Below are 22,788 nucleotides of genomic sequence, written 5' to 3' on the forward strand. Positions count from 1 at the left end.
ATCGTCCTGGACATAATGGCCTTCCTGGTGGCCTTTCTAATGGTCTTCGATGACCCTAACCCGGAGGCTCCTGCTGAAGCTTCACTTACCAATATCCCGTAGCAGCCCCGATGGGTAATGTGTGTGGGTAGCGCACTAGTCCTCCTGCCCGATGAGACTACTGCCCACCCAGAATCCACACAGGATGACTACGCTCTCCGGAATACTTCTCCCAACCTCAAGAGGCAGTCCAGACGTGCTAGGCGTAGAGGCAAGCGGTCACGCCAGGGTCTGTCCTCCCAAAGACCTCCTGACCCCAACCTTGAAGTCCCTGCTGAAGCTTCACTTCCCAGTATCCCGGAGCAGCCCCGACGGGTAATGTGCGTGGGTAGCGCACCAGTTCTCCTGCCCGAAGAGACTGCTGCACACCCAGAATCCACACAGGAGGTCTTCCTGCACCCGGTATCTAATACCTCGCCCGCTTCGTCCAGTGAGTCCGACCTAGTGTACTCCGAAGCAGAGGTTACCCCCGAGTCTCTACACCCCTCCGACCAGGCGGAGGACCTCCAGTTGTCTCCTGAACCCTTCGGGGTGCTACCTGGTAGCGAATGGACAGAGACTTTTCTATACTCTGCACCTGATACCTCGCCCGCTTCGTCCAGTGAGTCCGACCTAGTGTACTCCGAAGCAGAGGTTACCCCCGAGTCTCTACACCCCTCCGACCAGGCGGAGGACCTCCAGTTGTCTCCTGAAACCTTCGGGGTGCTACCAGGTAGCGAATGGACAGAGACTTTCCTATACTCGGTACCTGATGCCTCGCCCGCTTCGTCCAGTGAGTCCGACCTAGTGTACTCCGAAGCAGCGGTTACCCCCGAGTCTCTGCATTCCTCCGAACCGGCGGAGGACCTCCAGTTGTTTCCTGAATCCTCCGGGGTACCACCAGATAACAAAGGGACAGTGACTTTTCTACACCTTGTACCTGATACCTCGCCCATTTCATCCTGTGAGCTTGACAAGATGTACCCCGAAGCAGAGGTTACCTCCGAGTCTCTGCACCCCTCCAACCCAGCGGAGGACTTCCAGTTGTCTCCTGAACCCTCTGGGGTGCTACCTGATAATAGGTGGAGAGAGACTTCCTTGTGTGCTGTTCCTGGTACTCCACCCGTTTTGTCTGGTGCTGAGGATGGCTGGATAGGAGGTAGCATCCTAGCTACCCAGATGAGACCAGTTATGTTTTTTCCTGTGGACAGTAGAAGTAATCTCCTTGAGGAGAAGGATTGGCCCTCAAATTCCCTGCAGAAAATTCTGGCAGGCCTGAAGAAGAGGGGGCGTAGGGGGGGGGGGTACTGTAACATACCTGGCGGCGTCCTTGCATAGTGGTTCATCTCCCACTGTGCAAGAGCGCGCACTTGATCTCCAGTCCAGACTGCCACTCTGGCTTCTTTCCATACTGTCTGCTTTGCTTTGCTCTTGCTGTTTAGGGCGACGCCCGCTGAACTTCCTGTTTCTTCTAGCTGCTGCAGACACACCCCTAATGCGTCCTCAGCCTATTGCTGTCTGTCACCTGGTATTTAAACCAGCTCCTCCTTGGAATCCATGCCTGAGCATCTTGTTCTGTCAGTTGGCTTCTTGTCACTGATGTGCCAGGTCCTGTCTATGTTTCCTGCCTTGCAGTATCAGTTCCCGTGTCTGAACTGTGTCCTGTCTGTGTACTCTAGCCAGCTGTCTGTCTGCCTTCCTGAGGCTGTATTTGCAGGCCTGTCTGAACACGCTCCTAGCCTGTTCGTCTCGCACTCTGGGGGCCGCTTACCCAGACTCGCTCCTGTATTTATTGCAGTACAGTTCCTGTCTGAACTGTCTCCTAGCTTCCTACCTGTTTTGTCTTTATGTCCGTTTGTTCCCTTTTTCTGCAGTGTCTGAACCAGCACTTGGCTTTACCTAGGCTCGTTCCTGCATTTTGTTGCAGTAACTGTTCTTGTCTGAACTGTCTCCTAGCTTCTTACCTGTTTTGTCTTTATGTCCGTTTGCTCCCTTTTTCTGTAGAGTCTGAACCTGCACCTAACTTCTACTCGTTGTCATTGTACTTCCGTTTGTGAGTTGGAGTCCTTTCGCTACTTCTTTGCAAGTACCTTGTGTGTATCTGGTTCTGCCTTTCTTTTCCAGTCTGTTCCGTGTGAACAGAGCTCTGTCCCCTTTGCTTTGTCTTTGTTTACCTCTTCGGCAATTTATCTCAGCCCTGTCCACCGCGTCTGCGGTTTCGCTCTGCTCAGCCTTGTCCACCGCGTCTGCGGTTTCGCTCTGCTCAGCCTTGTCCACCGCGTCTGCGGTTTCGCTCTGCTCAACCCTGTCCACCGTGTCTGCGGTTTTGCTCTGCTCAGCCCTGTCCACCGCGTCTGCGGTTTCGCTCTGCTCAACCCTGTCCACCGTGTCTGCGGTTTCGCTCTGCTCAGCCCTGTCCACCGCGTCTGCGGTTTCGCTCTGCTCAGCCCTGTCCACCGCGTCTGTCGTTTCGCTCTGCTCTGCCTTGTCCATCGCATCTGCGGTTTCGCTCTGCTCTGCCTTGTCCACCGCGTCTGCGGTTTCGCTTTGCTCAGCCCTGTCCACCGCGTCTGCGGTTTTGTTTTGCTCAGCCTTGTCCACCGCGTCTGCGGTTTCGCTCTGCTCAGCCTTGTCTACCGCATCTGCGGTTTTGTTCTGCTCAGCCTTGTCCACCGCGTCTGCGGTTTCGCTCTGGTCTGCCTTGTCCACCGCGTCTGCGGTTTCGCTTTGCTCAGCCCTGTCCACCGCGTCTGCGGTTTCGCTTTGCTCAGCCTTGTCCACCGCGTCTGCGGTTTTGCTTTGCTCAGCCTTGTCCACCGCGTCTGCGGTTTTGCTCTGCTCAGCCTTGTCTACCGCGTCTGCGGTTTTGCTCAACCTTGTCCACTGCGTCTGCGGTTTCGCTCTGCTCAGCTTTGTCTACCGCGTCTGCGGATTCGCTTTGCTCAGCCTTGTCTGCCGCGTCTGCGGTTTCCCTCTGCTCAGCCTTGTCTACCACGTCTGCGGTTTCGCTCTTCTCAGCCTTGTCTACCGCGTCTGCGGTTTCGCTCTGATCAGCCTTGTCTACCGCGTCTGCGGTTTCGCTCTGCTCAGCCTTGTCCACCGCGTCTGCGGTTTCGCTCTGCTCTGCCTTGTCCACCGTGTCTGCGGTTTCGCTTTGCTCAGCCTTGTCCACCGCGTCTGCGGTTTTGCTTTGCTCAGCCTTGTCCACCGCGTCTGCGGTTTTGCTCTGCTCAGCCTTGTCTACCGCGTCTGCGGTTTTGCTCTGCTCAGCCTTGTCCACCGCATCTGCGGTTTTGCTCTGCTCAGCCTTGTCTACCGCGTCTGCGGTTTCGCTCTGCTCAGCCTTGTCTACCGCACCTGCGGTTTCGCTTTACTCTGTTTGATTACCGCATCTGCGGCTTTGAACTCGTCTCCCAGTCTGTACTGGACCCTACCCAGCCTGCGCTCTAGCCTGCCTGTTCCTGTATTCCCCGGTGTGGGTCAACAGCCGTGTCTGGAGTCTGACCTGGAGTAGACCCAGGTCCCTCTGCTCGGTTCCTCCCTGGTGCACTGGCATCGTATGCCGTCGTGCGACCTTGGTCGGATCGAGCAGATACTTAGTTACGCCCCTCCAGGCACTCTCCGGTTCATGGCACAGTGGAACCACTAAACACGCACATGCCAGTCAGTTCGGGCGTGTGCATTACAGCATGCTCAGGCCATGGTTCCCGTTGAGCCCCACGGCCTTCGCCCTCTGAGACCTTTTTCAGCGAATACTTGCATCTGGAAGAAATTTATTTATTTATTTTTTTTTTTGCTACAAGCTGAGTTCCAGGCGAATTACGCACCCATCCAGATGGAGCTTTCTGCACTCGTTCCTACGGATCCGCCACGGTACTATGGGGATCCAAGACTGAGTCGTGCATTTGTGGAGCAATGCATGCTACACTTCAAGTTCTACCCTCTTGGTTTTCCCACCGATCGGGTTAAGGTGGGATTCATGATGTCTTACCTAGCGGGTGATGCCTTGAAGTGGATCACCCCCCTATGGGATGCACAGGATCCTATCGTCCTGGACATAATGGCCTTCCTGGTGGCCTTTCTAATGGTCTTCGATGACCCTAACCCGGAGGCTCCTGCTGAAGCTTCACTTACCAATATCCCGTAGCAGCCCCGATGGGTAATGTGTGTGGGTAGCGCACTAGTCCTCCTGCCCGATGAGACTACTGCCCACCCAGAATCCACACAGGATGACTACGCTCTCCGGAATACTTCTCCCAACCTCAAGAGGCAGTCCAGACGTGCTAGGCGTAGAGGCAAGCGGTCACGCCAGGGTCTGTCCTCCCAAAGACCTCCTGACCCCAACCTTGAAGTCCCTGCTGAAGCTTCACTTCCCAGTATCCCGGAGCAGCCCCGACGGGTAATGTGCGTGGGTAGCGCACCAGTTCTCCTGCCCGAAGAGACTGCTGCACACCCAGAATCCACACAGGAGGTCTTCCTGCACCCGGTATCTAATACCTCGCCCGCTTCGTCCAGTGAGTCCGACCTAGTGTACTCCGAAGCAGAGGTTACCCCCGAGTCTCTACACCCCTCCGACCAGGCGGAGGACCTCCAGTTGTCTCCTGAACCCTTCGGGGTGCTACCTGGTAGCGAATGGACAGAGACTTTTCTATACTCTGCACCTGATACCTCGCCCGCTTCGTCCAGTGAGTCCGACCTAGTGTACTCCGAAGCAGAGGTTACCCCCGAGTCTCTACACCCCTCCGACCAGGCGGAGGACCTCCAGTTGTCTCCTGAAACCTTCGGGGTGCTACCAGGTAGCGAATGGACAGAGACTTTCCTATACTCGGTACCTGATGCCTCGCCCGCTTCGTCCAGTGAGTCCGACCTAGTGTACTCCGAAGCAGCGGTTACCCCCGAGTCTCTGCATTCCTCCGAACCGGCGGAGGACCTCCAGTTGTTTCCTGAATCCTCCGGGGTACCACCAGATAACAAAGGGACAGTGACTTTTCTACACCTTGTACCTGATACCTCGCCCATTTCATCCTGTGAGCTTGACAAGATGTACCCCGAAGCAGAGGTTACCTCCGAGTCTCTGCACCCCTCCAACCCAGCGGAGGACTTCCAGTTGTCTCCTGAACCCTCTGGGGTGCTACCTGATAATAGGTGGAGAGAGACTTCCTTGTGTGCTGTTCCTGGTACTCCACCCGTTTTGTCTGGTGCTGAGGATGGCTGGATAGGAGGTAGCATCCTAGCTACCCAGATGAGACCAGTTATGTTTTTTCCTGTGGACAGTAGAAGTAATCTCCTTGAGGAGAAGGATTGGCCCTCAAATTCCCTGCAGAAAATTCTGGCAGGCCTGAAGAAGAGGGGGCGTAGGGGGGGGGGTACTGTAACATACCTGGCGGCGTCCTTGCATAGTGGTTCATCTCCCACTGTGCAAGAGCGCGCACTTGATCTCCAGTCCAGACTGCCACTCTGGCTTCTTTCCATACTGTCTGCTTTGCTTTGCTCTTGCTGTTTAGGGCGACGCCCGCTGAACTTCCTGTTTCTTCTAGCTGCTGCAGACACACCCCTAATGCGTCCTCAGCCTATTGCTGTCTGTCACCTGGTATTTAAACCAGCTCCTCCTTGGAATCCATGCCTGAGCATCTTGTTCTGTCAGTTGGCTTCTTGTCACTGATGTGCCAGGTCCTGTCTATGTTTCCTGCCTTGCGGTATCAGTTCCCGTGTCTGAACTGTGTCCTGTCTGTGTACTCTAGCCAGCTGTCTGTCTGCCTTTCTGAGGCTGTATTTCCAGGCCTGTCTGAACACGCTCCTAGAGTGTTCGTCTCGCACTCTGGGGGCCACTTACCCAGACTCGCTCCTGTATTTGTTGCAGTACAGTTCCTGTCTGAACTGTCTCCTAGCTTCCTACCTGTTTTGTCTTTATGTCCGTTTGTTCCCTTTTTCTGCAGTGTCTGAACCAGCACTTGGCTTTACCTAGGCTCGTTCCTGCATTTTGTTGCAGTAACTGTTCTTGTCTGAACTGTCTCCTAGCTTCTTACCTGTTTTGTCTTTATGTCCGTTTGTTCCCTTTTTCTGCAGTGTCTGAACCAGCACTTGGCTTTACCTAGGCTCGTTCCTGCATTTTGTTGCAGTAACTGTTCTTGTCTGAACTGTCTCCTAGCTTCTTACCTGTTTTGTCTTTATGTCCGTTTGCTCCCTTTTTCTGTAGAGTCTGAACCTGCACCTAACTTCTACTCGTTGTCATTGTACTTCCGTTTGTGAGTTGGAGTCCTTTCGCTTCTTCTTTGCAAGTACCTTGTGTGTATCTGGTTCTGCCTTACTTTTCCAGTCTGTTCCGTGTGAACAGAGCTCTGTCCCCTTTGCTTTGTCTTTGTTTACCTCTTCAGCAATTTATCTCAGCCCTGTCCACCGCGTCTGCGGTTTCGCTCTGCTCAGCCTTGTCCACAGCGTCTGCGGTTTCGCTCTGCTCAGCCTTGTCCACCGCGTCTGCAGTTTCGCTCTGCTCAGCCCTGTCCACCGCGTCTGCGGTTTCGCTCTGCTCAGCCCTGTCCACCGCGTCTGCGGTTTCGCTCTGCTCAGCCCTGTCCACCGCGTCTGCGGTTTCGCTCTGCTCTGCCTTGTCCACCGCGTCTGCGGTTTCGCTCTGCTCTGCCTCGTCCACCGCGTCTGCGGTTTCGCTTTGCTCAGCCCTGTCCACCGCGTCTGCAGTTTCGCTTTGCTCAGCCTTGTCCACCGCGTCTGCAGTTTTGCTCTGCTCAGCCTTGTCTACCGTGTCTGCGGTTTTGCTCTGCTCAGCCTTGTCTACCGCGTCTGCGGTTTCGCTCTGCTCAGCCTTGTCCACCGCGTCTGCGGTTTAGCTCTGCTCAGCCTTGTCCACCGCGTCTGCGGTTTCGCTCTGCTCAGCCTTGTCTACCGCATCTGTGGTTTCGCTCTGCTCAGCCTTGTCTACCGCATCTGCGGTTTCGCTCTGCTCGGCCTTGTCTACCGCACCTGCGGTTTCGCTTTACTCTGTTTGATTACCGCATCTGCGGCTCTGAACTCGTCTCCCAGTCTGTACTGGACCCTACCCAGCCTGCGCTCTAGCCTGCCTGTTCCTGTATTCCCCGGTGTGGGTCAACAGCCGTGTCCGGAGTCTGACCTGGAGTAGATCCTGGTCCCTCTGCTCGGTTCCTCCCTGGTGCACTGGCATCATATGCCGTCGTGCGACCTTGGTCGGATCTAGCAGATACTTAGTTACGCCCCTCCAGGCACTCTCCGGTTCATGGCACAGTGGAACCACTAAACACGCACACGCCGGTCAGTTCGGGCGTGTGCATTACACCTACCTAGCAGATGATGCCTTAAATTGGGTCACCCCCCCTATGGGAAGCAAGGGACCGTATCGTCTCTGACCTGCAGGTCTTCCTTGTGGCCTTTCTAATGGTCCTAATGACCCTAACCCTGAATCTTCTGTTAAAGCTTACCTTCCCAATATCCTGGAGCAGTCCAGATGGGTAATGCATGTAGGTAGCCCACCAGTTCCCCAGCCTGAAGAGGCTGCTACCCATGCAGAATCCACAGAGGATGACAATGTTCCACAGAATACTTCCCTTCCCAACCTCAAGAGGCAGTCCAGACGAGCAAGGCGTAGAGGTAAACCATCACGTCAAGTCCTGCCCTCCCAAAGACCTCCTGTTCCCCAGCCTGTAGAGGCTGCTACCCACGCAGAATCCATGAAGGTTGACCATGTTTGTCAGGCAAAGCAGGGGCCGGAACTCAGTCATAAAATCGGATTGCGGACCCGCTGCGGTTGTTTGGAACACCCTGACGGTCTTTGTCCAGCGAAGGTTGGAGAGTCCCAAGACATTAGGCCTGTAGGAGAGGCTGCCCTTGGCGTTAGTGTTTACTCTCCACAGATGACTGTGACTGTCTCCATGGCAAGTGGAGGCTTCGGTTTAACCAGAAGTTTTGAGCTGAAAGCTGTGAAGAGTCAGTGTCTGATCCCCGTCCGACAACTCCAGAATCCGGTTTGGGCATTGTCAGGGGAAGGACGAACCCTACTCAGAAACAGTCTAAATATGCCTGTACAAATTAAGCTCCAGATTAGAGCATTATGCATGAAGAAGATCACATTCCAGGTGCTGTCTGATTTATCCACAGGGCGTCCAGAGCCGAGAGCTCTAGTGCCCGCTCAGGTCTGGAGATTCTGCATGGTGTTTCCTGTGGGACTGCTGAGGTACAAGGGGTGTCCAGTCCCCATACCTTCAGGACAGTCAGCAATGCCGTCTTCTCCAGATCTGCTAGTTGCTGACTCGCTGACTTTCGCTTCCGAAGGAAGGGAAGCCGAGGCGATGTCTCCACACAGTCTCGACGATTGTACCAATAATATGGCTTCAGGTACCACCCCGTCTCATAGACGTGTCATCTAGGAGACCAGACCGAATATGGTCCCGAATCAAGGATCTTCCATCTCTAATAAGTCTGGCAATAAGTCCATCAAGGCAGTGGCTACCCCCAAGTCTTTGCACCACTCCAACCAGGCGGAGGACCTCTAGTTGTCTCTTGAATCCACCGGGGTGCTACCTGATGTTAAAAAATGGAGAGAGACTTTCCTACACCCTGTTCCTGGTACTCCACTAACTTCATCCAGTAAGCATGGCAAAGTGTACGTCAAGGCAGTGGTTACCCCCGAGTCTCTGCACCCCTCCAACCCGGTGGAGGATCTCCAGTTGTCCCTTGAATACTTTGGGGTGCTACCCGATATTATCAAATGGAGAGAGTTTCCTATGTTCTGTTCCTGGTACTTCGTCCACTTCATCTGATGCTGCGGATGGCTCGATGGGAGGAAGCATCCTAGTCAACAAGATGGTGAGACCTGTCCCGTTCCCTCTAGTGGACAGAAGAGGTAGTCTTCTTGAAGAGAAGTCTTGGGAGTCCATTGAGAAGGATCGGCCTCCAACTTCTCTACAGAAAATCCTTGCAGGCTTGAAGAAGAGGGGGCGTAAAGGGGGGGTACTGTAACATCCCTGGCGGCGTGCTGGCATAGCTTACCATCTCCCAACATGCAAGACCGCCAACTTAACTACCCTGCTCCGCTTGCCCTCCGCACCTGTGGCTCTGCTCTGCCCTGCTCTGCTTGCCCTCCACACCTGCGGCGCTGCTCTGACTGTTAGAACCCTCCTGTTAGTTTTTTCTATCTTGTGTTTTACGGTCACGTGACCATCTGTCTATATATTCCAGCTCCGCCCTTCTGGTTTTGCTGGACTTCAGTGTTGTTTGACTGTCTCTCTAGCCAGGTGCTTCGGTGCCTATCTCTGTCTAGTTTGCTTGGTCCTCTTGGACCTCTGGTGCTTTTTGTCAGTTTGTCTTTTGTGTTCTGCAACAACTTCTGTTAGGAGGTGTCCCATTTTTGTCCCAGTCCTTAGTACTTTTAGGGACCCCTCCCTTATTTCTATAGGTCTTCATTCAGACTAGCCGAGGACAAAGGTGGGTCTGTTCACAAGGCAGCCCGCTACATCATAGGGATTTAGCTTAGTCTTACTGTAGGGACAGCTTTCCCCTATCTTTCCTTAATTTATGTTGCAGATCATAACAGTAAGTCCAGCCCAAAAAAAACTAAAAGGAAAGAAATTCGGGGATCAGTATGGTTTCCGTCCAGGAGTTGGCTCAACGCCTGCAGAGATTGTCTCTGGAGGTGGCCGAGCTTCAGCAACACGTGAGTAGCTGTCCTGGAGTGCATTTTGTCGAACCGAAGGTAGGACTGCCTGATGTTTTTTATGGTAAACAGCAAGATTTTTTTTCCTTTTAAAATGCTAGTTTGTTATATTTTCGTTTGAGACCTAGATCCTCTGGGAATGAATCACAGCGCATTGGTTTTATTATGTCACTTTTGCGCAAAGAACCACAGGGTTGGGCCTTTTCTCTCCAGCCTAATGATCCATGTTTAAGTTCTGTTGAAGAATTTTTTTCTGCTATGGGGCTATTATATGACGATCCTGATCGAATCTCATCTGCTGAATCAGAACTTAGACGTTTGAATCAGGGGTCAGATGATGTTGAAAATTATTGCACATACTTCAGGAGATGGGCCGCAGAAGTTAAATGGAATGATTCTGTGCTGAGATGTTTATTTCTTGCTGGTCTGAGTGAAAGGGTTAAGGATTTGCTGATTGCATTCCCTGCACCTGAGACTCTGCAGGAAGCTATGCAGTTAGCTATTCGTGTGGACAGAAGATTAAGGTCCAGGGTGAATGATGTAAAAACTCCTGTAACGTCAGGTCCAAGTTCCCAGAAAATCTGCTCTGACAGCGGAGAACCAATGGAGGTGGGGGCAATGTCACTCCGCTCTCAGTAAAGAGACCGGAGATTCGCCAAGGGGTTATGTCTTTATTGTTGTAAAGCTGATCATTTAATTAAGTATTGTGAGCGTCGTGTAAATAAAGAAAAAAAAAGGTCAGTTACGCCCGTATAGCTTGTTTACGCTCTGCAGGAGTATTTCTTTCTGGGAGTACTACTCTGCAGGGAGATTTGATTGAATTTCAGGTATTTGTGGATTGTGGTTCAACACTTAATGTGATTGATAAAGGGTTTTTGGAAAACCTTAAATTGAAATCCAAACCTTTGTCATCACCTATTTCTGTGGTTGCAATTGATAACACTCCTTTGAAATGTATTACTCACAAGACTGCTGCATTTTCCCTCACTATCAATGGAGTTCACCAAGAAATTTTGGACTTGGTTGTTTTGGATAATTTGCCCTCTCCAGTTGTTCTAGGATTGCCTTGGTTAAAACTGCACAATCCTTTATTGGACTGGTCTACTAATGTGATTAAGTCTTGGAGTCCCAAGTGCTATGATAAATGTTGTAATGGTCGCATTGCGGCTGTGGAAAAAGTGGAATTACCTGTACCTATTCAAGATTTTTGGAGGGTTTCTTCGGAAGAGGAGTCGCAAGTTTTACCTCCTCATAGGGATTATGATTGCGCCATTGAGTTTGTTCCTGGAGCTACTCTTCCCAAAAGTCGCTTGTTTAATCTGATTGTCCCTGAAATAAAGGCTTATGAGTAGTGTTGAGCGATACCTTCCGATATCAGGAAATATCGTATCGGATTGGATCGGGCCGATACCCAAAAAGTATCGGATATCGCCGATTCCGATACCGGAAACCAATGCAAGTCAATGGGACACAAATATCGGAATGAAAATAAACCCTTTCTTTCCTTGTAGGTTAATTCTACATGAAGTAAAACAACTAAGAATAATGTAGAATGACATGAAAAGCCGGCAATTCATCAGCGGCATTCACCGGTACCCGACAATTTACAACAGAAAGAATAGAGCTTCACACATAGATTAGGTAGATAGAACCATGTCAGTCACATATATATGAAGTACTGTGACAGTGTTGCTTACTGTACTTGTCATTTAGTGTAAAGGATTTATTTTAAAAAATATTAGTGTTTTCGTGCACCGTCTCTTTAAGAAAGCCGGCCGGCAATTCAGCATCTGTACCCGACAATTTATAATAGACAGAATAGAGCTTCACACATAGATTAGATAGATAGAAACATGTCAGTCACATATATATGAAGTACTGTGACAGTGTTGCTTACTGTACTTGTCATTTAGTGTAAAGGATTTATTTAAAAAAATATTAGTGTTTTCGTGCACCGTCTCTTTAAGAAAGCCGGCCGGCAATTCAGCATCTGTACCCGACAATTTATAATAGACAGAATAGAGCTTCACACATAGATTAGATAGATAGAAACATGTCAGTCACATATATATGAAGTACTGTGACAGTGTTGCTTACTGTACTTGTCATTTAGTGTAAAGGATTTATTTAAAAAAATATTAGTGTTTTCATGCACCGTCTCTTTAAAAAAGCCGGCCGGCAATTCAGCATCTGTACCCGACAATTTATAACAGACAGAATAGAGCTTCACACATAGATTAGATAGATAGAAACATGTCAGTCACATATATATGAAGTACAGTAATAGTGTTGATTACTGTACTTGTCATTTAGTGTTAAAATAAAGGATTTATTTAAAAAAAAATGGCGTGGGGTTCCCCTTAATTTTAGGCTCTAGCGGAGGTTAAGCAGACAGCTGGGGCAAATGTTTGAAGCCTGGGAAGGGGGTAATACCCACGGAGCTTCCCAGGCTACTAATATCAGCCCCCAGCTGAATACCTAGCCTTTACTAGCTATTAAAATGGGGGAACCCCCCAAAAAAAATAACGTGGGGTCCCCCCTAATTTAATAGCTAGCACAGGCTAGGCAGACAGCTGGGGGCTGATATTAATAGCCCAGGAAGGGTGCCATGAATATTGGCCCCCTCCCAGGCTAGAAACACCAGCCGTCAGCCGCCCCAGAAATGGCGCATCCATAGGATGCGCCAATTCTGGCACTTAGCCTCGCTCTTCCACGCTGCCCTGTAGCGGTGGCAGGGGGTAATAGGGCTGGGGTTGATGTCAGCTTATAATGCCAGCTGACATCAAGCCCAGGTTAGTAATGGAGAGGCGTCTATAAGACACCCCCATTACTAACCCCATAGTCAAAGTTAAAGAAAAACACAAACACCCAGAATAAAGTCCTTTAATTGAAATAAACACACAATTCTTTATTGTTCTAAATTAAACCATACTTACCATCACGCCCATTCCAGCTGAAGCCAACGATCTCCTGCAATAAAAGAAAAATAATAAAGCAACATCATCCTTACCTTTCAATGGTTCCCAGGACAGCTCCAGCTCTGCTACATCGAGATGACAGGCTGGACCGCAGCAGAACGCTGCCATCCAGCCTGTCATCCCGCAGACACTGAGAAGCGCAGGCATGCTTGCGCTCCTCAGTGTCTCTCTGTGACGTCATCCAGATGAGCCGAGTTCATGTCCAATGAACTCAGCTCACCTCATGCACGTCACTGACAGCGTGGGAAAATTCTCCTGCACTCAGCGCTTCAGCGTGAGAATTCTCCCACGCTGTCAGTGTCATACATGAGGTGAGGTCATGTCCAATGAACTCAGCTCACCTCATGCACGTCACTGACAGCGTGGGAAAATTCTCACGCTGAAGTGCTGAGTGCAGGAGAATTTTCCCACGCTGTCAGTGACGTACATGAGGTGAGCTGAGTTCATTGGACATGACCTCGGCTCATCTGGATGCCGTCACAGCCAGATACTGAGGAGTGGAAGTATGACTGCGCTTCTCAGTGTCTGCGGGATGACAGGATGGATGGCAGCGTTCTGCTGCGGTCCAGCCTGTCATCTCGATGTAGCAGAGCTGAAGCTGTCGTGGGAGCCATGGAAAGGTAAGGATGAGGTTGCTTTATTATTTTACTTTTATTGCAGGAGATCGTTGGCTTCAGCTGGAATGGGCGTGATGGTAAGTATGGTTTAATTTAGAACAATAAAGAATTGTGTGTTTATTTCAATTAAAGGACTTTATTCTGGGTGTTGTGTTTTTTTAAATACTTTACTAGAAATTCATGGTGGTCATGTCTAATATTGGCGTGACCCCATGAATTTCGGGCTTAGGGCCAGCTGATAATGCCAAGCTGGCCTTAACCCCTTTATTACCCAGTGAGCCACCGCACCAGGGCCCTGGATGAGTTGGGTACAGCGCCAAAAGATGGCACTTCTATGAACGCGACATTTTCTGGGGCGGCTGCGGACTGCAATTTGCAGCGGGGGTGGCCCAGAAAGCTTGGGTCTCCCTGCGCTGCGGATTCCAGCCCCCAGCTGCCTAGTTGTATCTGGCTGGGCACAAAAATAGGGCGAAGCCCCACGCATTTTTTTTTTTAATTATTTCATGAAATTCATGGAATAATTAAGAAAAAAAGGGCTTCCCTATATTGTTGTGTCCGGCTAGGTACAAATAGGCAGCTGGTGGTTGGGGGCAGCCCGTTCCTGCCTGCTGTACCTGACTGGACACAAATATAGGGCGAAGCCCCACATAATTTTTTTTTAATTATTTCATGAATTTCCTGAAATAATTAAAAAAAAATTGACGTGGGGCTTTGCACTATATTTGTGTCCAGCCAGGTACAGCAGGCAGGAACGGGCTGCCCCCAACCACCAGCTGCCTATTTGTACCTGGTTGGACACAACAATATAGGGAAGCCCTTTATTTCTTAATTATTCCATGAATTTCATGAAATAATTAAAAAAAACAAAACGTGGAGCTTCTCCCTATTTTTGTGTCCAGCCAGGTACAACTAGACAGCTGGGGGATGGAATCTGCAGCGCAGGGAGGCCCAAGCTTTCTGCCCCCCCGCTGAAAATTGCAGTCTGCAGCCGCCCCGGAAAATGGCGCGTTCATAGAAGCTGGATGCTGTACCTGGCTGGCATACAAAAATATGACGAAGCCCACGTCAAAAGTTTTGGGAAAAATTAATTAAAAAATAAATAATAATTTAGGGACTGCATCTTTATTAACTCCTCAAATGTCATTTAGTGTTAAAATAAAGGATTTATTTAAAAAAAAAATGACGTGGGATCCCCCATAATTTTAGTCTCTAGCGGAGGTTAAGCAGACGGCTGGGGCAGATGTTTGAAGCCTGGGAAGGGGGTAAAATCCACGGAGCTTCCCAGGCTACTAATATCAGCCCCCAGCTGAATACCTAGCCTTTACTAGCTATTAAAATGGGGGACCCCCCCCAAAAAAAATGACGTGGGGTCCCCCCTATTTTAATAGCTAGCAAAGGCTAGGCAGACAGCTGGGGGCTGATATTAATAGCCCAGGAAGGGTGCCATGAATAATGGCCCCCTCCCAGGCTAGAAACACCAGCCGTCAGCCGCCCCAGAAATGGCGCATCCATAGGATGCGCCAATTCTGGCACTTAGCCTCGCTCTTCCACGCTGCCCTGGTGCGGTGGCAGGGGGTAATAGTGGTGGGGTTCATGTCAGCGCCAGCTGCCATGAAGCCCAGGTTAGTAATGATGGGCGTCTATAAGACACCCCCATTACTAACCTACAAAGTGTTAAAAAGAAAAAACACACTACACCCAGAAAAAAATAATTTATTTGAAATAAAACACACAATTTTATTTAATTCTTAGTTTACTAAAAATAATAGTTACCTGTCCACGTTCCTGCACTGATCTCCCATGCACAGCTGTCACATCTGGAGATGGTGACAGCTGTCATGGCTGCTGTAAGCTCACGCTGCCGGGAACACGTCCGCTCCCGGCAGCGGGAGCCACTGACTGAGGTCACCGGAGTGCATTCAGGCAGCGCAGCTCCGGAGACCTCCTTTACGGCACTGCTGTACCGTGGGAATTTCTCACGATACAGCAGGGCCGTAAAGGAGCTAACTGGAGCAGCGCTGCCTGAACTCCGGTGAACCCTTACGGCCCCGTCATTCTAGCGGCGGCAGCGGTTCAGAGCGGTCACATTCTATGTGGCTGCTCTGAACTGGAGATCTTCGTGGGACACTCGTGGACTACTACGGAGGGGTAAGGATAAGGTTGTGGTTTATTATTTTATATTTTATTACAGGAGATCGATGGCTTCGGGGAATTAGGTGTCTAGGTGAGTATAGGTGTAGTTTTTTATTTTTTACTTTATTTTAGGTGGCGATCGGCGGGGACAGGTAATGTATGAACTAATTTCTTTTAGGTAACCACTGGCCACCAATGACATGTATTTAACATTTATTGGGGACACAGTAGGGCAATTTAACTACTGCTCCCATCGAGCTGATCCTGCTGGCAGGAGTGGACGGGGGACAGACATAGGCCGATGGGAGTAGTAGTGTCACATCGGCCTATGTCTGCCTGCACGCACAGACACCGCGCACACCCGAACAAACATCGCACAGACACCCCGCACACACACCCCGCACACATCGCACAGACACCGCACACACCCGCACAAACATCGCACACACACCCCGCACACACACCCCGCACACACACCCCGCACACACACCCCGCACACACACCAATCATGACGGGCTGATCGTCTGGGAGGTGTGGCTGACCTGTGCGGCCGTGGGAAAGTTCATGTGAGTTCATGCAGTCAAGCATGAACTCACATGAACCCTCTGAGGGCACCGCGGCGACTTCAAATGAACAGCTGATTGGCATCACCTGATACCTCAGCTGTTCATTTGAAATAACCGGCGGGAAAGCGCAGCACAGAACGGGAAAGCCGGCGGTGAAGTCTTTTCACTGCCGGCTTCCCCGCCCGGGTCCTTCGCTCCTTGGTGCTGCGCTCCCCGCCCGGTCCTAATTTACGATTGGGATTGGAGGTGGCGAGGGGAGCGGAGGATCGGGGTGGGAGGCTGCGGGGAAGCAGTATGGGGCTGTGTGATTGTTTAAAAGCCGGCGGCTTTTTACCGCGCGCCGGCTTTTAAACAATCAGGAGAATTCTCCCCCGCTGGGATGGCATTCTGATGACAGGCTGGATCGCGCTGCCATCCAACTTGTCATCCTTCACAGACACTGCAGAGCGCAGGCATTATGGGAACTTCCGATTCCGGTATCCGATATTGTAAAAGTATCGGAATTAAGTATCGGAATTCCGATACCGCGAATATCAGCCGATACCCGATATTACAGTATCGGAATGCTCAACACTACTTATGAGGAGTACATAGAGTCTAGCCTGGCTGCTGGTCACATTAGACCTTCTAAGTCGCCTGTGGCAGTTGGATTCTTCTTTGTTAAAAAAAAGGACGGGGGTTTACGTCCATGTCTGGATTTTCGTGAAATTAATAAGATTACCGTACGCAATTCCTACCCATTACCGTTAATTCCTGACTTGTTTAACCAGTTAGTGGGAGCCAAGTAGTTCTCCAAAATTGATCTCCGGGGGGCATACAATTTGTTACGTATGAAGGAGGGTGATGAATGGAAAACTGCTTTTAACACTCCGGTAGGTCATTTTGAGAATCTGGTGATGCCTTTTGGTCCTACCAAGGCACCTGCATTTTTTCAGAACCTTATTAATGACATCCTGAGACCTCTGATTGGTAAGAATGTGGTTGTGTATTTGGATGACATTTTGATTTATTCACCAGATCTGCAGTCCCATTGGCAGAGTGTACGTGAAGTTTTGCAGTTATTGGGTGATAAATCACTCTTTGCTAAGCTGGAGAAATGTGAGTTCGCTGTGCAGAAAATTAGTTTTTTGGGCTACATTGACTCCAGCGAGGGCTTTGAGATGGACCCTGTGAAGGTTCAGGCTGTGCAGGAATGGCCTAGGCCTATTGGTTTGAAATCTATACAGAGATTTTTGGGTTTTGCCAATTATTACAGGAAATTCATTAAGAATTTTTCTGTAATCGTTAAACCTCTAACCAATCTCACCAGGAAAGGTGCGAATACGGCCCAATGGACTACTGAGGCCATTGAAGCGTTTGAGTATCTCAAAGAGAGGTTCAGCTCTGCCCCTGTCCTTATGCAGCCTTTTGAGACCAAACCTTTTTTGGTCAAGGTCGATACTTCATCGGTGGGGGTCGGAGCAGTTTTGTCTCAGGAGAACAAGGGTGGAGTACATCCTTGTGCCTTCTTTTCGAAATTTTCTTCGGAAACCGAACTGAATTATGATGTTGGAAATCGGGAGTTGCTGGCTATTAAACTCACGTTTGAACATTGGCGTCATTTTTTGGAAGGCGCTAGATTTCCTATTCAGGTTTTCACAGATCATAAGAATTTGATCTATCTGGATGCTGCCAAGCGCTTGAATGCCCGTCAAGCTAGGTGGGCACTTTTTTTTTCTCGGTTTCATTTTTCTGTTACCTATATCCCTGGTACTAAGAATGCTAAAGCCGATGCTTTATCTCGCAGCTTCTCTCCTACGGTCGGTGCCGAGGAGCAGGAGAGCATTTTACAGAAAGGAGTTGTGGTGGCGGCTTTGGACTCTGTTTTGGAGAATGGAATTCTGAAAGCTCAAGATGATGCTCCATCTAACACTCCCCATGGGAGGTTGTTCGTGCCTAGAGCCTTTAGGAGAGATTTGTTTGTGGAGTGTCATGAGTCTCTGTTGGCAGGTCATCCAGGAATTTCATAGACTAAGAGACTTATCAGTCGCAGTTTTTGGTGGCCTGGATGGCAGAAGGAAGTCATCAAGTGGGTGCGTCAGTGTACTGTGTGTGCTAGGTCAAAGGCTTCACATACTCCTGCTGCGGGGTTGCTTTGCCCTCTGGAGGTTCCTAGTGCTCCTTGGACGCATCTCACTATGGATTTTATTACTGATCTTCCAATGTCCGAGGGTTTTACTGTCATCTGGGTGGTCGTGGACCGTTTTAGTAAGATGTGTCATTTGGTTCCATTCATTAAGTTGCCCTGCGCAAAGACACTCGCTAAGGCGTTTGTTAAGGAGATTGTCAAGCTCCATGGCGTTCCCACGGATATTGTTTCTGATAGAGGACCTCAGTTTGTGGCTCGCTTTTGGAGCGCTTTTTGTGACAGGTTGGGAGTCCATTTGTCATTTTCGTCTGGTTATCATCCTGAGTCTAATGGACAGACTGAAAGAAAGAACCAGGATGCTGAACAGTTTTTGCGTTGTTTTGTGGCGGACAATCAAGAGGTGTGGTCGGAGTTTCTGCCTCTCGCAGAATTTGCTCTTAACAATGATACATCCTCCTCTGCTGGGTGTTCTCCTTTTTTTGTTGTACTGGGAGACATCCGTCTTTTGGTTCGTGTTCCAAATTGGGGTCGGCGGTGCCGGAGGAGGAGAATTTTTCCGGTGATTTGGAGAGAGTTTGGACTAATGTACGTTGTAACCTTCAAGAGGCTAACAAGAAGTCCAAGAAGTATTTTGACAGGAAACGTAAAGAGGTTTTGTTTACTGTGACATGGTTTGGTTGTCCTCGAAGAACCTGCGGTTGAGGATTCCCTCTAAAAAACTGGGTCCTAAGTTTGTGGGTCCATTTAAAATGCTTCAGGTTGTTAACCAGTCTGCTGTTAGGTTGGATGTCCCAACTTCCTGGAATATTAATCCTGTGTTTCATGTTTCCTGACGTATCTGATAGGGACGCCACTGTCACAGTTCCTCCTGTGGTGGAAGACGGCGAATATGAAATTTCGCGTATCTTGAATTCTAGATGGCATAGAGGGAGATTACAGTATCTTGTCTCCTGGAAGGGTTTCGGTCCCGAAGACAACTCCTGGGTAAGGACGGATGATGTCTCTGCTCCTAGGCTTGTTAAAGCTTTCCACAGGAGGTTTCTGGATAGGCCTGGGCCTGGAGGATCCGGAGGATCCTCATAAAAGAGGGGGTACTGTTAGAACCCTCCTGTTGGTTTTTTCTATCTTGTGTTTTGCGGTCACGTGACCATCTGCCTATATATTCCAGCTCCGCCCTTCTGGCTTTGCTGGACTTCAGTGTTGTTTGACTGTCTCTCTAGCTAGGTGCTTCGGTGCCTATCTCTGTCTAGTTCGCTTGGTCCTCTTGGACCTCTGGTGCTTTTTGTCAGTTTGTCTTTTGTGTTCTGCAACAACTTCTGTTAGGAGGTGTCCTATTTTTGTCCCAGTCCTTAGTACTTTTAGGGACCCCTCCCTTATTTCTATAGGTCTTCGTTCAGACTAGCCGAGGACAGAGGCTGTTCTGTTCACAAGGAACAGGCAGCCCGCTACATCGTAGGGATTCAGCTTAGTCTTACTGTAGGGACAGCTTTCCCCTATCTTTCCTTAGTTTATGTTGCAGATCATAACACTGACCTGCTCCGCTTGCCCTCCGCACCTGCGGCTCTGCTCTGCCCTGCTCTGCTTCCCCTCCGCACCTACGGCTCTGCTCTGACCTGCTCCGCTTGCCCTTTGCACCTGCGGCCCTGCTCTGCTTCCCTCCGTACCTGCGGCTCTGTTCCTGTATCCCAGTCTGTACTGGTCCCTATCCAGCCTGTTTACCTACCTGCCAGCACCGGCCTGTCTGCATACCAGCTGTGCCAGCCAGTACCCGCCTGTCTGCATACCAGCCATGCCTGCCAGTACCCGCCGGTGCTACCTGATGTTAAAAAATGGAGAGAGACTTTCCTACACCCTGTTCCTGGTACTTCACCCACTTCATCCAGTAAGCTTGGCAAAGTGTACCTCAAGGCGGTGGTTACCCCCGAATCTCTGTACCCCTCCAACCCGGTGGAGGATCTCCAGTTGTCCCTTGAATTCTTTGGGGTGCTACCCGATATTATCAAATGGAGAGAGACTTTCCTATGTCCTGTTCCTGGTACTTCGTCCAATTCATCTGATGCTGAGGATGGCTCGATGGGAGGAAGCATCCTAGTCACCAAGATGGTGAGACTTGTCTCGTTCCCTCTAGTGGACAGAAGAGGTAGTCTTCTTGAAAAGAAGTCTTGGGAGTCCATTGAGAAGGATCGGCCTCCAACTTCTCTGCAGAAAATCCTTGCAGGCTTGAAGAAGAGGGGGCGTAAAGGGGGGGTACTGTAACATCCCTGGTGGCGTGCTGGCATGGCTTACCATCTCCCACCATGCAAGACCGCCAACTTACCTACCAGTCCAGGCTGTGCACTATGCTCCTCTACTTGCTCTGTGCATGTCTCTTGTCTGCTGGCGTAGGGCGGCGGCTCTGGAACTTCCTGATTCTTAAAGTGTGTGCAGTCCTAATGCGTCCCCAGCCTATTACTGTGAGTCACTGGATACTTAAACCTCCTCCACCCAGTGGGAGGTGCCTAAGCAACACTTTCTTACACTTTTTCTAACACTTTTCTGTACAACTATGAGTTGCCAGGTCCTGTCCTGTATCTTGCCTGTTTCTGCTACCCTGTTGGCTGAGTACCCAGGCCCTTTACCTGTATCTGTGACTTCTAGACTGTTTCCGCCACCCTGGGGGCTGAGTACCCAGGCCCATTACCTGTATCTGTGACTTCTAGTCTATTTCTGCCATCCTGGGGGCTGAATGCCCAGGCTCATTCCTGTATCTTGTTCCTGTGTCAGTTCCTGTCTGAACTGTGTCCTAGCCCGTTACCTGTTTGTCTCTATGTCCTATCCTTTCCTTTTCCTGCAGTGTCAGAACCAGTACCTAACTCCTACTTGTTGTCTCTGTACTTCTGTTTGTGAGTTTTGTGTCCACTCGCTACTTCATAGTAAGTACCTTGTGTGTATCTGGTTCTGCTTGTCCCTTTTGCCTGCCTTCATATTTACCTCCTGTGTTCTGGCTATCTTCCTGTGTTTCCCAGTCCTTGTCTGTTCCATGTGAACAGAGCCCTGTCCTGTCTGTCCACTCCTGCAGCACTGTCCTGCTCCACTTCCCCTCCGCACCTGCAGCTCTGCTCTGTTCCGCTTCCCCTCTGCACCTGTGGCTCTGCTCTGCTCTGCCCCGCTCCGCTTGCCCTCCGCACCTGCAGCTCTGCTCTGCCCTATTTCGGTTCCCCTCCGCACGTGCGGCTCTGCTCTGCTCCGCTTGCCCTTTACACCTACGGCTCTGTTCTGCCCTGCTCCGCTTCCCCTCTGCACCTGCGGCTCTGATCTGCCCTACTTCGCTTCCCCTCCGCACCTGCGGCTCTGCTCTGCCCTGCCCTGCTCCGCTTGCCCTCCGCACCTGTGGCTCTGCTCTGCTTCGCTTGCCCTCCATACTTGCTGCTCTGCTCTTCCCTGCTCTGCTTCCCTTCCACACCTGTGGCTCTGCTCTGCCCTGCTCCACTTGCCCTCTGCACCTGCGGCTCTGCTCTGCTCCGCTTGCCCTCCGCACATGCGGCTCTGCTCTGCCCTGCTCCTCTTGCCCTCCGCACCTGCAGCTCTGCTCTGCTCTGCTCTTCTTCCCCTCCGCACCTGCGGCTCTGCTCTGCCCTGCTCCGCTACACCTCCGCACCTACAGCTCTGTTCCTGTATCTCAGTCGGTACTGGTCCCTATCCAGCCTGTTTAACTACCTGCCAGTACCCGCCTGTCTGCATACCAGCCATGCCTGCCAGTACCCGCCTGTCTGCATACCAGCCGTGCCTGTCAGTACCCATCTGTCTGCATACCAGCCGTGCCTGGCAGTACCCTCCTGTCTGCATACCAGCCAAACCTGCCCGTTCCTACATTCCCCGGTGTGGGTCAACAGCTGTGACCGGGGTCTTACCTGGAGTAGAACCTGGGCCACCTCCCACGTCCCTTCTCGGACCATGGAGTCGATTAAGCCGCCATGCATCCGTGGTTGGATCTGGCGAGGTCCCTAGTCACGACCCTCCAGGCACTCCTCGGTTCGTGGCCCAGTGGGACCACTAACCACGCTCATGCCAAGCAGTCCGGGCGTGATCCTAACACTGTATACTTCTTACAGGTTCCCATAGGCCCTGGATCCCGTAGAAGCCTTATAACCTCTCAGATTCATCCTCTATGCATCAACGAAGTGAACCAGCTAAAGCACAGTGCACTTTATCCTTTTAAATTCATATTTTTATTCCATAATTTATAATTAAATTTAAATATATTTAATCAATAAATATGTTTTTTAAGTGTACCCATACTCTCCTTATTTCCTGATCTCAGTGGACCAGCGCGGTGGTAATCCATTATTATTATCTTAAACCCTCAATACACTACAGGGTATATTGTGCCCCCTACCACCTGCAGCAGGCACACTGTGTGACTTATCAGCACCCCTAACTTGTTTTTTGAAGTTTATCTGTATTGCCAGCAATGCTGAGAGATAAGTTCTCTGCTGTTTTCATTACATACACACATTGTTACCCGACCCCTTGCTGGAGGATTGTGCACTTTTGTCCAAAACAGGAAGATGTGCAGATCCCTCAGAGAGGGGAGGAGGTGCTTCAGTTGAAGTTGTAGTGTGAGGAAGAAAGCAGCATCATGCAGTTCTCTGTGCAAGGGAGAGAAGTGTACTCTCTGCATGTACAA

This window comes from Phyllobates terribilis, unplaced genomic scaffold (genome assembly GCF_046119375.1).
Source record: "Phyllobates terribilis strain yellow unplaced genomic scaffold, ASM4611937v1 Scaffold_1__5_contigs__length_1240528914, whole genome shotgun sequence".
In the NCBI taxonomy this organism is placed as follows: Eukaryota; Metazoa; Chordata; class Amphibia; order Anura; family Dendrobatidae; genus Phyllobates; species Phyllobates terribilis.